Raw genomic sequence first — 14,576 nt, 5'->3', positions numbered from 1 at the left:
GCTGTTCAACAGTCTGATGGTGATAGAAGCTGTTCAACAGTCTGATGGTAATAGAAGTTGTTCAACAGTCTGATGGTAATAGAAGCTGTTCAACAGTCTGATGGCAATAGAAGCTGTTCAACAGTCTGATGGTGATAGAAGCTGTTCAACAGTCTGATGGTAATAGAAGCTGTTCAACAGTCTGATGGTGATAGAAGCTGTTCAACAGTCTGATGGTCTGGTAATAGAAGCTGTTCAACAGTCTGATGGTGATAGAAGCTCTTCAACAGACTGATGGTAATAGAAGCTGTTTAACAGTCTGATGGTGATAGAAGCTGTTCAACAGTCTGATGGTAATAGAAGCTGTTCAACAGTCTGATGGTGATAGAAGCTGTTCAACAGTCTGATGGTAATAGAAGCTGTTCAACAGTCTGATGGTAATAGAAGCTGTTCAACAGTCTGATGGTGATAGAAGCTGTTCAACAGTCTGATGGTCTGGTAATAGAAGCTGTTCAACAGTCTGATGGTAATAGAAGCTGTTCAACAGTCTGATGGTAATAGAAGCTGTTCAACAGTCTGATGGTAATAGAAGCTGTTCAACAGTCTGATGGTAATAGAAGCTGTTCAACAGACTGATGGTGATAGAAGCTGTTCAACAGTCTGATGGTGATAGAAGCTGTTCAACAGTCTGATGGTAATAGAAGCTGTTCAACAGTCTGATGGTGATAGAAGCTGTTCAACAGTCTGATGGTGATAGAAGCTGTTCAACAGTCTGATGGTAATAGAAGTTGTTCAACAGTCTGATGGTAATAGAAGCTGTTCAACAGTCTGATGGCAATAGAAGCTGTTCAACAGTCTGATGGTGATAGAAGCTGTTCAACAGTCTGATGGTGATAGAAGCTGATCAACAGTCTGATGGTTATAGAAGCTTTTCAACAGTCTGATGGTGATAGAAGCTGTTCAACAGTCTGATGTGATAGAAGCTGTTCAACAGTCTGATGGTTATAGAAGCTGTTCAACAGTCTGATGGTAATAGAAGCTGTTCAACAGTCTGATGGTGATAGAAGCTGTTCAACAGTCTGATGGTAATAGAAGCTGTTCAACAGTCTGATGGTGATAGAAGCTGTTCAACAGTCTGATGGTAATAGAAGCTGTTCAACAGTCTGATGGTAATAGAAGCTGTTCAACAGTCTGATGGTAATAGAAGCTGTTCAACAGTCTGATGGTGATAGAAGCTGTTCAACAGTCTGATGGTCTGGTAATAGAAGCTGTTCAACAGTCTGATGGTGAAAGAAGCTGTTCAACAGTCTGATGGCCTGTTGATAGAAGCTGTTCAACAGACTGATGGTAATAGAAGCTGTTCAACAGTCTGATGGTGATAGAAGCTGTTCAACAGTCTGATGGTAATAGAAGCTGTTCAACAGCTGATGGTCTGGTGATAGAAGCTGTTCAACAGTCTGATGGTGATAGAAGCTGTTCAACAGTCTGATGGTCTGGTAATAGAAGCTGTTCAACAGTCTGATGGTGATAGAAGCTCTTCAACAGACTGATGGTAATAGAAGCTGTTTAACAGTCTGATGGTGATAGAAGCTGTTCAACAGTCTGATGGTAATAGAAGCTGTTCAACAGTCTGATGGTGATAGAAGCTGTTCAACAGTCTGATGGTAATAGAAGCTGTTCAACAGTCTGATGGTAATAGAAGCTGTTCAACAGTCTGATGGTGATAGAAGCTGTTCAACAGTCTGATGGTCTGGTAATAGAAGCTGTTCAACAGTCTGATGGTAATAGAAGCTGTTCAACAGTCTGATGGTAATAGAAGCTGTTCAACAGTCTGATGGTAATAGAAGCTGTTCAACAGACTGATGGTGATAGAAGCTGTTCAACAGTCTGATGGTGATAGAAGCTGTTCAACAGTCTGATGGTAATAGAAGCTGTTCAACAGTCTGATGGTGATAGAAGCTGTTCAACAGTCTGATGGTGATAGAAGCTGTTCAACAGTCTGATGGTAATAGAAGTTGTTCAACAGTCTGATGGTAATAGAAGCTGTTCAACAGTCTGATGGCAATAGAAGCTGTTCAACAGTCTGATGGCAATAGAAGCTGTTCAACAGTCTGATGGTGATAGAAGCTGTTCAACAGTCTGATGGTAATAGAAGCTGTTCAACAGTCTGATGGTGATAGAAGCTGTTCAACAGTCTGATGGTGATAGAAACTGTTCAACAGTCTGATGGTGATAGAAGCTGTTCAACAGTCTGATGGTAATAGAAGCTGTTCAACAGTCTGATGGCAATAGAAGCTGTTCAACAGTCTGATGGTGATAGAAGCTGTTCAACAGTCTGATGGTGATAGAAGCTGTTCAACAGTCTGATGGTAATAGAAGCTGTTCAACAGTCTGATGGTGATAGAAGCTGTTCAACAGTCTGATGGTGATAGAAGCTGTTCAACAGTCTGATGGTAATAGAAGCTGTTCAACAGTCTGATGGTAATAGAAGCTGTTCAACAGTCTGATGGTAATAGAAGCTGTTCAACAGTCTGATGGTAATAGAAGCTGTTCAACAGTCTGATGGTAATAGAAGCTGTTCAACAGACTGATGGTGATAGAAGCTGTTCAACAGTCTGATGGTGATAGAAGCTGTTCAACAGTCTGATGGTAATAGAAGCTGTTCAACAGTCTGATGGTGATAGAAGCTGTTCAACAGTCTGATGGTGATAGAAGCTGTTCAACAGTCTGATGGTGATAGAAGCTGTTCAACAGTCTGATGGTAATAGAAGCTGTTCAACAGTCTGATGGTAATAGAAGCTGTTCAACAGTCTGATGGTAATAGAAGCTGTTCAACAGTCTGATGGTAATAGAAGCTGTTCAACAGACTGATGGCGATAGAAGCTGTTCAACAGTCTGATGGTGATAGAAGCTGTTCAACAGTCTGATGGTAATAGAAGCTGTTCAACAGTCTGATGGTGATAGAAGCTGTTCAACAGTCTGATGGTGATAGAAGCTGTTCAACAGTCTGATGGTAATAGAAGCTGTTCAACAGTCTGATGGTAATAGAAGCTGTTCAACAGTCTGATGGTAATAGAAGATGTTCAACAGTCTGATGGTAATAGAAGCTGTTCAACAGCTGATGGTCTGGTGATAGAAGCTGTTCAACAGCTGATGGTCTGGTGATAGAAGCTGTTCAACAGTCTGATGGTAATAGAAGCTGTTCAACAGTCTGATGGTAATAGAAGCTGTTGAATAGTCTGATGGTAATAGAAGATGTTCAACAGTCTGATGGTAATAGAAGCTGTTCAACAGCTGATGGTCTGGTGATAGAAGCTGTTCAACAGCTGATGGTAATAGAAGCTGTTCAACAGTCTGATGGTAATAGAAGCTGTTCAACAGTCTGATGGTGATAGAAGCTGTTCAACAGTCTGATGGTGATAGAAGCTGTTCAACAGTCTGATGGTAATAGAAGCTGTTCAACAGTCTGATGGTAATAGAAGCTGTTCAACAGTCTGATGGTAATAGAAGATGTTCAACAGTCTGATGGTAATAGAAGCTGTTCAACAGCTAATGGTCTGGTGATAGAAGCTGTTCAACAGCTGATGGTCTGGTGATAGAAGCTGTTCAACAGTCTGATGGTAATAGAAGCTGTTCAATAGTCTGATGGTAATAGAAGCTGTTCAACAGTCTGATGGTAATAGAAGCTGTTCAACAGTCTGATGGTAATAGAAGCTGTTCAACAGTCTGATGGTAATAGAAGATGTTCAACAGTCTGATGGTAATAGAAGCTGTTCAACAGCTGATGGTCTGGTGATAGAAGCTGTTCAACAGCTGATGGTCTGGTGATAGAAGCTGTTCAACAGTCTGATGGTAATAGAAGCTGTTCAACAGTCTGATGGTAATAGAAGCTGTTCAATAGTCTGATGGTAATAGAAGATGTTCACCAGTCTGATGGTAATAGAAGCTGTTCAACAGCTGATGGTCTGGTGATAGAAGCTGTTCAACAGCTGATGGTCTGGTGATAGAAGCTGTTCAACAGTCTGATGGTAATAGAAGCTGTTCAACAGTCTGATGGTAATAGAAGCTGTTCAACAGTCTGATGGTGATAGAAGCTGTTCAACAGTCTGATGGTCTGGTAATAGAAGCTGTTCAACAGTCTGATGGTAATAGAAGCTGTTCAACAGCTGATGGTCTGGTGATAGAAGCTGTTCAACAGCTGATGGTCTGGTGATAGAAGCTGTTCAACAGTCTGATGGTAATAGAAGCTGTTCAACAGTCTGATGGTAATAGAAGCTGTTCAACAGTCTGATGGTGATAGAAGCTGTTCAACAGTCTGATGGTGATATAGAAGCTGTTCAACAGTCTGATGGTAATAGAAGCTGTTCAACAGTCTGATGGTGATAGAAGCTGTTCAACAGTCTGATGGTTTGGTGATAGAAGCTGTTCAACAGTCTGATGGTGATAGAAGCTGTTCAACAGTCTGATGGTAATAGAAGCTGTTCTACAGTCTGATGGTGATAGAAGCTGTTCAACAGTCTGATGGTAATAGAAGCTGTTCAACAGTCTGATGGTAATAGAAGCTGTTCAACAGTCTGATGGTAATAGAAGCTGTTCAACAGTCTGATGGTAATAGAAGCTGTTCAACAGTCTGATGGTGATAGAAGCTCTTCAACAGTCTGATGGTGATAGAAGCTGTTCAACAGTCTGATGGTGATAGAAGCTGTTCAACAGTATGATGGTGATAGAAGCTGTTCAACAGTCTGATGGTCTGATAATAGAAGCTGTTCAACAGTCTGATGGTCTGGAAATAGAAGCTGTTCAACAGTCTGATGGTAATAGAAGCTGTTCAACAGTCTGATGGTGATAGAAGCTGATCAACAGTCTGATGGTGATAGAAGCTGATCAACAGTCTGATGGTTATAGAAGCTTTTCAACAGTCTGATGGTGATAGAAGCTGTTCAACAGTCTGATGTGATAGAAGCTGTTCAACAGTCTGATGGTTATAGAAGCTGTTCAACAGTCTGATGGTAATAGAAGCTGTTCAACAGTCTGATGGTGATAGAAGCTGTTCAACAGTCTGATGGTAATAGAAGCTGTTCAACAGTCTGATGGTGATAGAAGCTGTTCAACAGTCTGATGGTAATAGAAGCTGTTCAACAGTCTGATGGTAATAGATGCTGTTCAACAGTCTGATGGTAATAGAAGCTGTTCAACAGTCTGATGGTGATAGAAGCTGTTCAACAGTCTGATGGTCTGGTAATAGAAGCTGTTCAACAGTCTGATGGTGAAAGAAGCTGTTCAACAGTCTGATGGCCTGTTGATAGATGCTGTTCAACAGACTGATGGTAATAGAAGCTGTTCAACAGTCTGATGGTGATAGAAGCTGTTCAACAGTCTGATGGTAATAGAAGCTGTTCAACAGCTGATGGTCTGGTGATAGAAGCTGTTCAACAGTCTGATGGTGATAGAAGCTGTTCAACAGTCTGATGGTCTGGTAATAGAAGCTGTTCAACAGTCTGATGGTGATAGAAGCTCTTCAACAGTCTGATGGTGATAGAAGCTGTTCAACAGTCTGATGGTGATAGAAGCTGTTCAACAGTCTGATGGTGATAGAAGCTGTTCAACAGTCTGATGGTCTGATAATAGAAGCTGTTCAACAGTCTGATGGTCTGGAAATAGAAGCTGTTCAACAGTCTGATGGTAATAGAAGCTGTTCAACAGTCTGATGGTGATAGAAGCTGATCAACAGTCTGATGGTTATAGAAGCTGTTCAACAGTCTGATGGTAATAGAAGCTGTTCAACAGTCTGATGGTGATAGAAGCTGTTCAACAGTCTGATGGTCTGGTGATAGAAGCTGTTCAACAGTCTGATGGTGATAGAAGCTGTTCAACAGACTGATGGTAATAGAAGCTGTTCTACAGTCTGATGGTGATAGAAGCTGTTCAACAGTCTGATGGTAATAGAAGCTGTTCAACAGTCTGATGGTAATAGAAGCTGTTCAACAGTCTGATGGTAATAGAAGCTGTTCAACAGTCTGATGGTAATAGAAGCTGTTCAACAGTCTGATGGTGATAGAAGCTCTTCAACAGTCTGATGGTGATAGAAGCTGTTCAACAGTCTGATGGTGATAGAAGCTGTTCAACAGTATGATGGTGATAGAAGCTGTTCAACAGTCTGATGGTCTGATAATAGAAGCTGTTCAACAGTCTGATGGTCTGGAAATAGAAGCTGTTCAACAGTCTGATGGTAATAGAAGCTGTTCAACAGTCTGATGGTGATAGAAGCTGATCAACAGTCTGATGGTGATAGAAGCTGTTCAACAGTCTGATGGTTATAGAAGCTTTTCAACAGTCTGATGGTGATAGAAGCTGTTCAACAGTCTGATGTGATAGAAGCTGTTCAACAGTCTGATGGTTATAGAAGCTGTTCAACAGTCTGATGGTAATAGAAGCTGTTCAACAGTCTGATGGTGATAGAAGCTGTTCAACAGTCTGATGGTAATAGAAGCTGTTCAACAGTCTGATGGTGATAGAAGCTGTTCAACAGTCTGATGGTAATAGAAGCTGTTCAACAGTCTGATGGTAATAGAAGCTGTTCAACAGTCTGATGGTAATAGAAGCTGTTCAACAGTCTGATGGTGATAGAAGCTGTTCAACAGTCTGATGGTCTGGTAATAGAAGCTGTTCAACAGTCTGATGGTGAAAGAAGCTGTTCAACAGTCTGATGGCCTGTTGATAGATGCTGTTCAACAGACTGATGGTAATAGAAGCTGTTCAACAGTCTGATGGTGATAGAAGCTGTTCAACAGTCTGATGGTAATAGAAGCTGTTCAACAGCTGATGGGTGATAGAAGCTGTTCAACAGTCTGATGGTGATAGAAGCTGTTCAACAGTCTGATGGTCTGGTAATAGAAGCTGTTCAACAGTCTGATGGTGATAGAAGCTCTTCAACAGTCTGATGGTGATAGAAGCTGTTCAACAGTCTGATGGTGATAGAAGCTGTTCAACAGTCTGATGGTGATAGAAGCTGTTCAACAGTCTGATGGTCTGATAATAGAAGCTGTTCAACAGTCTGATGGTCTGGTAATAGAAGCTGTTCAACAGTCTGATGGTAATAGAAGCTGTTCAACAGTCTGATGGTAATAGAAGCTGTTCAACAGTCTGATGGTAATAGAAGCTGTTCAACAGTCTGATGGTGATAGAAGCTCTTCAACAGTCTGATGGTGATAGAAGCTGTTCAACAGTCTGATGGTGATAGAAGCTGTTCAACAGTATGATGGTGATAGAAGCTGTTCAACAGTCTGATGGTCTGATAATAGAAGCTGTTCAACAGTCTGATGGTCTGGAAATAGAAGCTGTTCAACAGTCTGATGGTAATAGAAGCTGTTCAACAGTCTGATGGTGATAGAAGCTGATCAACAGTCTGATGGTGATAGAAGCTGTTCAACAGTCTGATGGTTATAGAAGCTTTTCAACAGTCTGATGGTGATAGAAGCTGTTCAACAGTCTGATGTGATAGAAGCTGTTCAACAGTCTGATGGTTATAGAAGCTGTTCAACAGTCTGATGGTAATAGAAGCTGTTCAACAGTCTGATGGTGATAGAAGCTGTTCAACAGTCTGATGGTAATAGAAGCTGTTCAACAGTCTGATGGTGATAGAAGCTGTTCAACAGTCTGATGGTAATAGAAGCTGTTCAACAGTCTGATGGTAATAGAAGCTGTTCAACAGTCTGATGGTAATAGAAGCTGTTCAACAGTCTGATGGTGATAGAAGCTGTTCAACAGTCTGATGGTCTGGTAATAGAAGCTGTTCAACAGTCTGATGGTGAAAGAAGCTGTTCAACAGTCTGATGGCCTGTTGATAGATGCTGTTCAACAGACTGATGGTAATAGAAGCTGTTCAACAGTCTGATGGTGATAGAAGCTGTTCAACAGTCTGATGGTAATAGAAGCTGTTCAACAGCTGATGGTCTGGTGATAGAAGCTGTTCAACAGTCTGATGGTGATAGAAGCTGTTCAACAGTCTGATGGTAATAGAAGCTGTTCAACAGTCTGATGGTGATAGAAGCTGTTCAACAGTCTGATGGTAATAGAAGCTGTTCAACAGTCTGATGGTAATAGAAGCTGTTCAACAGTCTGATGGTAATAGAAGCTGTTCAACAGTCTGATGGTGATAGAAGCTGTTCAACAGTCTGATGGTCTGGTAATAGAAGCTGTTCAACAGTCTGATGGTGAAAGAAGCTGTTCAACAGTCTGATGGCCTGTTGATAGATGCTGTTCAACAGACTGATGGTAATAGAAGCTGTTCAACAGTCTGATGGTGATAGAAGCTGTTCAACAGTCTGATGGTAATAGAAGCTGTTCAACAGCTGATGGTCTGGTGATAGAAGCTGTTCAACAGTCTGATGGTGATAGAAGCTGTTCAACAGTCTGATGGTAATAGAAGCTGTTCAACAGTCTGATGGTGATAGAAGCTGTTCAACAGTCTGATGGTAATAGAAGCTGTTCAACAGTCTGATGGTAATAGAAGCTGTTCAACAGTCTGATGGTAATAGAAGCTGTTCAACAGTCTGATGGTGATAGAAGCTGTTCAACAGTCTGATGGTCTGGTAATAGAAGCTGTTCAACAGTCTGATGGTGAAAGAAGCTGTTCAACAGTCTGATGGCCTGTTGATAGATGCTGTTCAACAGACTGATGGTAATAGAAGCTGTTCAACAGTCTGATGGTGATAGAAGCTGTTCAACAGTCTGATGGTAATAGAAGCTGTTCAACAGCTGATGGTCTGGTGATAGAAGCTGTTCAACAGTCTGATGGTGATAGAAGCTGTTCAACAGTCTGATGGTCTGGTAATAGAAGCTGTTCAACAGTCTGATGGTGATAGAAGCTCTTCAACAGTCTGATGGTGATAGAAGCTGTTCAACAGTCTGATGGTGATAGAAGCTGTTCAACAGTCTGATGGTGATAGAAGCTGTTCAACAGTCTGATGGTCTGATAATAGAAGCTGTTCAACAGTCTGATGGTCTGGAAATAGAAGCTGTTCAACAGTCTGATGGTAATAGAAGCTGTTCAACAGTCTGATGGTGATAGAAGCTGTTCAACAGTCTGATGGTGATAGAAGCTGTTCAACAGTCTGATGGTAATAGAAGCTGTTCAACAGTCTGATGGTGATAGAAGCTGTTCAACAGTCTGATGGTCTGGTGATAGAAGCTGTTCAACAGTCTGATGGTGATAGAAGCTGTTCAACAGACTGATGGTAATAGAAGCTGTTCTACAGTCTGATGGTGATAGAAGCTGTTCAACAGTCTGATGGTAATAGAAGCTGTTCAACAGTCTGATGGTAATAGAAGCTGTTCAACAGTCTGATGGTAATAGAAGCTGTTCAACAGTCTGATGGTGATAGAAGCTCTTCAACAGTCTGATGGTGATAGAAGCTGTTCAACAGTCTGATGGTGATAGAAGCTGTTCAACAGTATGATGGTGATAGAAGCTGTTCAACAGTCTGATGGTCTGATAATAGAAGCTGTTCAACAGTCTGATGGTCTGGAAATAGAAGCTGTTCAACAGTCTGATGGTAATAGAAGCTGTTCAACAGTCTGATGGTGATAGAAGCTGATCAACAGTCTGATGGTGATAGAAGCTGATCAACAGTCTGATGGTTATAGAAGCTTTTCAACAGTCTGATGGTGATAGAAGCTGTTCAACAGTCTGATGTGATAGAAGCTGTTCAACAGTCTGATGGTTATAGAAGCTGTTCAACAGTCTGATGGTAATAGAAGCTGTTCAACAGTCTGATGGTGATAGAAGCTGATCAACAGTCTGATGGTGATAGAAGCTGATCAACAGTCTGATGGTTATAGAAGCTTTTCAACAGTCTGATGGTGATAGAAGCTGTTCAACAGTCTGATGTGATAGAAGCTGTTCAACAGTCTGATGGTTATAGAAGCTGTTCAACAGTCTGATGGTAATAGAAGCTGTTCAACAGTCTGATGGTGATAGAAGCTGTTCAACAGTCTGATGGTAATAGAAGCTGTTCAACAGTCTGATGGTGATAGAAGCTGTTCAACAGTCTGATGGTAATAGAAGCTGTTCAACAGTCTGATGGTAATAGATGCTGTTCAACAGTCTGATGGTAATAGAAGCTGTTCAACAGTCTGATGGTGATAGAAGCTGTTCAACAGTCTGATGGTCTGGTAATAGAAGCTGTTCAACAGTCTGATGGTGAAAGAAGCTGTTCAACAGTCTGATGGCCTGTTGATAGATGCTGTTCAACAGACTGATGGTAATAGAAGCTGTTCAACAGTCTGATGGTGATAGAAGCTGTTCAACAGTCTGATGGTAATAGAAGCTGTTCAACAGCTGATGGTCTGGTGATAGAAGCTGTTCAACAGTCTGATGGTGATAGAAGCTGTTCAACAGTCTGATGGTCTGGTAATAGAAGCTGTTCAACAGTCTGATGGTGATAGAAGCTCTTCAACAGTCTGATGGTGATAGAAGCTGTTCAACAGTCTGATGGTGATAGAAGCTGTTCAACAGTCTGATGGTGATAGAAGCTGTTCAACAGTCTGATGGTCTGATAATAGAAGCTGTTCAACAGTCTGATGGTCTGGAAATAGAAGCTGTTCAACAGTCTGATGGTAATAGAAGCTGTTCAACAGTCTGATGGTGATAGAAGCTGATCAACAGTCTGATGGTTATAGAAGCTGTTCAACAGTCTGATGGTAATAGAAGCTGTTCAACAGTCTGATGGTGATAGAAGCTGTTCAACAGTCTGATGGTCTGGTGATAGAAGCTGTTCAACAGTCTGATGGTGATAGAAGCTGTTCAACAGACTGATGGTAATAGAAGCTGTTCTACAGTCTGATGGTGATAGAAGCTGTTCAACAGTCTGATGGTAATAGAAGCTGTTCAACAGTCTGATGGTAATAGAAGCTGTTCAACAGTCTGATGGTAATAGAAGCTGTTCAACAGTCTGATGGTAATAGAAGCTGTTCAACAGTCTGATGGTGATAGAAGCTCTTCAACAGTCTGATGGTGATAGAAGCTGTTCAACAGTCTGATGGTGATAGAAGCTGTTCAACAGTATGATGGTGATAGAAGCTGTTCAACAGTCTGATGGTCTGATAATAGAAGCTGTTCAACAGTCTGATGGTCTGGAAATAGAAGCTGTTCAACAGTCTGATGGTAATAGAAGCTGTTCAACAGTCTGATGGTGATAGAAGCTGATCAACAGTCTGATGGTGATAGAAGCTGATCAACAGTCTGATGGTTATAGAAGCTTTTCAACAGTCTGATGGTGATAGAAGCTGTTCAACAGTCTGATGTGATAGAAGCTGTTCAACAGTCTGATGGTTATAGAAGCTGTTCAACAGTCTGATGGTAATAGAAGCTGTTCAACAGTCTGATGGTGATAGAAGCTGTTCAACAGTCTGATGGTAATAGAAGCTGTTCAACAGTCTGATGGTGATAGAAGCTGTTCAACAGTCTGATGGTAATAGAAGCTGTTCAACAGTCTGATGGTAATAGAAGCTGTTCAACAGTCTGATGGTAATAGAAGCTGTTCAACAGTCTGATGGTGATAGAAGCTGTTCAACAGTCTGATGGTCTGGTAATAGAAGCTGTTCAACAGTCTGATGGTGAAAGAAGCTGTTCAACAGTCTGATGGCCTGTTGATAGATGCTGTTCAACAGACTGATGGTAATAGAAGCTGTTCAACAGTCTGATGGTGATAGAAGCTGTTCAACAGTCTGATGGTAATAGAAGCTGTTCAACAGCTGATGGTCTGGTGATAGAAGCTGTTCAACAGTCTGATGGTGATAGAAGCTGTTCAACAGTCTGATGGTCTGGTAATAGAAGCTGTTCAACAGTCTGATGGTGATAGAAGCTCTTCAACAGTCTGATGGTGATAGAAGCTGTTCAACAGTCTGATGGTGATAGAAGCTGTTCAACAGTCTGATGGTGATAGAAGCTGTTCAACAGTCTGATGGTCTGATAATAGAAGCTGTTCAACAGTCTGATGGTCTGGTAATAGAAGCTGTTCAACAGTCTGATGGTAATAGAAGCTGTTCAACAGTCTGATGGTAATAGAAGCTGTTCAACAGTCTGATGGTAATAGAAGCTGTTCAACAGTCTGATGGTGATAGAAGCTCTTCAACAGTCTGATGGTGATAGAAGCTGTTCAACAGTCTGATGGTGATAGAAGCTGTTCAACAGTATGATGGTGATAGAAGCTGTTCAACAGTCTGATGGTCTGATAATAGAAGCTGTTCAACAGTCTGATGGTCTGGAAATAGAAGCTGTTCAACAGTCTGATGGTAATAGAAGCTGTTCAACAGTCTGATGGTGATAGAAGCTGATCAACAGTCTGATGGTGATAGAAGCTGATCAACAGTCTGATGGTTATAGAAGCTTTTCAACAGTCTGATGGTGATAGAAGCTGTTCAACAGTCTGATGTGATAGAAGCTGTTCAACAGTCTGATGGTTATAGAAGCTGTTCAACAGTCTGATGGTAATAGAAGCTGTTCAACAGTCTGATGGTGATAGAAGCTGTTCAACAGTCTGATGGTAATAGAAGCTGTTCAACAGTCTGATGGTGATAGAAGCTGTTCAACAGTCTGATGGTAATAGAAGCTGTTCAACAGTCTGATGGTAATAGAAGCTGTTCAACAGTCTGATGGTAATAGAAGCTGTTCAACAGTCTGATGGTGATAGAAGCTGTTCAACAGTCTGATGGTCTGGTAATAGAAGCTGTTCAACAGTCTGATGGTGAAAGAAGCTGTTCAACAGTCTGATGGCCTGTTGATAGATGCTGTTCAACAGACTGATGGTAATAGAAGCTGTTCAACAGTCTGATGGTGATAGAAGCTGTTCAACAGTCTGATGGTAATAGAAGCTGTTCAACAGCTGATGGTCTGGTGATAGAAGCTGTTCAACAGTCTGATGGTGATAGAAGCTGTTCAACAGTCTGATGGTAATAGAAGCTGTTCAACAGTCTGATGGTGATAGAAGCTGTTCAACAGTCTGATGGTAATAGAAGCTGTTCAACAGTCTGATGGTAATAGAAGCTGTTCAACAGTCTGATGGTAATAGAAGCTGTTCAACAGTCTGATGGTGATAGAAGCTGTTCAACAGTCTGATGGTCTGGTAATAGAAGCTGTTCAACAGTCTGATGGTGAAAGAAGCTGTTCAACAGTCTGATGGCCTGTTGATAGATGCTGTTCAACAGACTGATGGTAATAGAAGCTGTTCAACAGTCTGATGGTGATAGAAGCTGTTCAACAGTCTGATGGTAATAGAAGCTGTTCAACAGCTGATGGTCTGGTGATAGAAGCTGTTCAACAGTCTGATGGTGATAGAAGCTGTTCAACAGTCTGATGGTCTGGTAATAGAAGCTGTTCAACAGTCTGATGGTGATAGAAGCTCTTCAACAGTCTGATGGTGATAGAAGCTGTTCAACAGTCTGATGGTGATAGAAGCTGTTCAACAGTCTGATGGTGATAGAAGCTGTTCAACAGTCTGATGGTCTGATAATAGAAGCTGTTCAACAGTCTGATGGTCTGGAAATAGAAGCTGTTCAACAGTCTGATGGTAATAGAAGCTGTTCAACAGTCTGATGGTGATAGAAGCTGATCAACAGTCTGATGGTTATAGAAGCTGTTCAACAGTCTGATGGTAATAGAAGCTGTTCAACAGTCTGATGGTGATAGAAGCTGTTCAACAGTCTGATGGTCTGGTGATAGAAGCTGTTCAACAGTCTGATGGTGATAGAAGCTGTTCAACAGACTGATGGTAATAGAAGCTGTTCTACAGTCTGATGGTGATAGAAGCTGTTCAACAGTCTGATGGTAATAGAAGCTGTTCAACAGTCTGATGGTAATAGAAGCTGTTCAACAGTCTGATGGTAATAGAAGCTGTTCAACAGTCTGATGGTAATAGAAGCTGTTCAACAGTCTGATGGTGATAGAAGCTCTTCAACAGTCTGATGGTGATAGAAGCTGTTCAACAGTCTGATGGTGATAGAAGCTGTTCAACAGTATGATGGTGATAGAAGCTGTTCAACAGTCTGATGGTCTGATAATAGAAGCTGTTCAACAGTCTGATGGTCTGGAAATAGAAGCTGTTCAACAGTCTGATGGTAATAGAAGCTGTTCAACAGTCTGATGGTGATAGAAGCTGATCAACAGTCTGATGGTGATAGAAGCTGATCAACAGTCTGATGGTTATAGAAGCTTTTCAACAGTCTGATGGTGATAGAAGCTGTTCAACAGTCTGATGTGATAGAAGCTGTTCAACAGTCTGATGGTTATAGAAGCTGTTCAACAGTCTGATGGTAATAGAAGCTGTTCAACAGTCTGATGGTGATAGAAGCTGTTCAACAGTCTGATGGTAATAGAAGCTGTTCAACAGTCTGATGGTGATAGAAGCTGTTCAACAGTCTGATGGTAATAGAAGCTGTTCAACAGTCTGATGGTAATAGAAGCTGTTCAACAGTCTGATGGTAATAGAAGCTGTTCAACAGTCTGATGGTGATAGAAGCTGTTCAACAGTCTGATGGTCTGGTAATAGAAGCTGTTCAACAGTCTGATGGTGAAAGAAGCTGTTCAACAGTCTGATGGC

The sequence above is a fragment of the Oncorhynchus keta genome, chromosome 25 (assembly GCF_023373465.1).
Source record: "Oncorhynchus keta strain PuntledgeMale-10-30-2019 chromosome 25, Oket_V2, whole genome shotgun sequence".
Taxonomy (NCBI): Eukaryota; Metazoa; Chordata; class Actinopteri; order Salmoniformes; family Salmonidae; genus Oncorhynchus; species Oncorhynchus keta.
The sequence above is the reverse complement of the archived record's forward strand: the minus strand, read 5'-3'. Positions refer to the sequence as shown.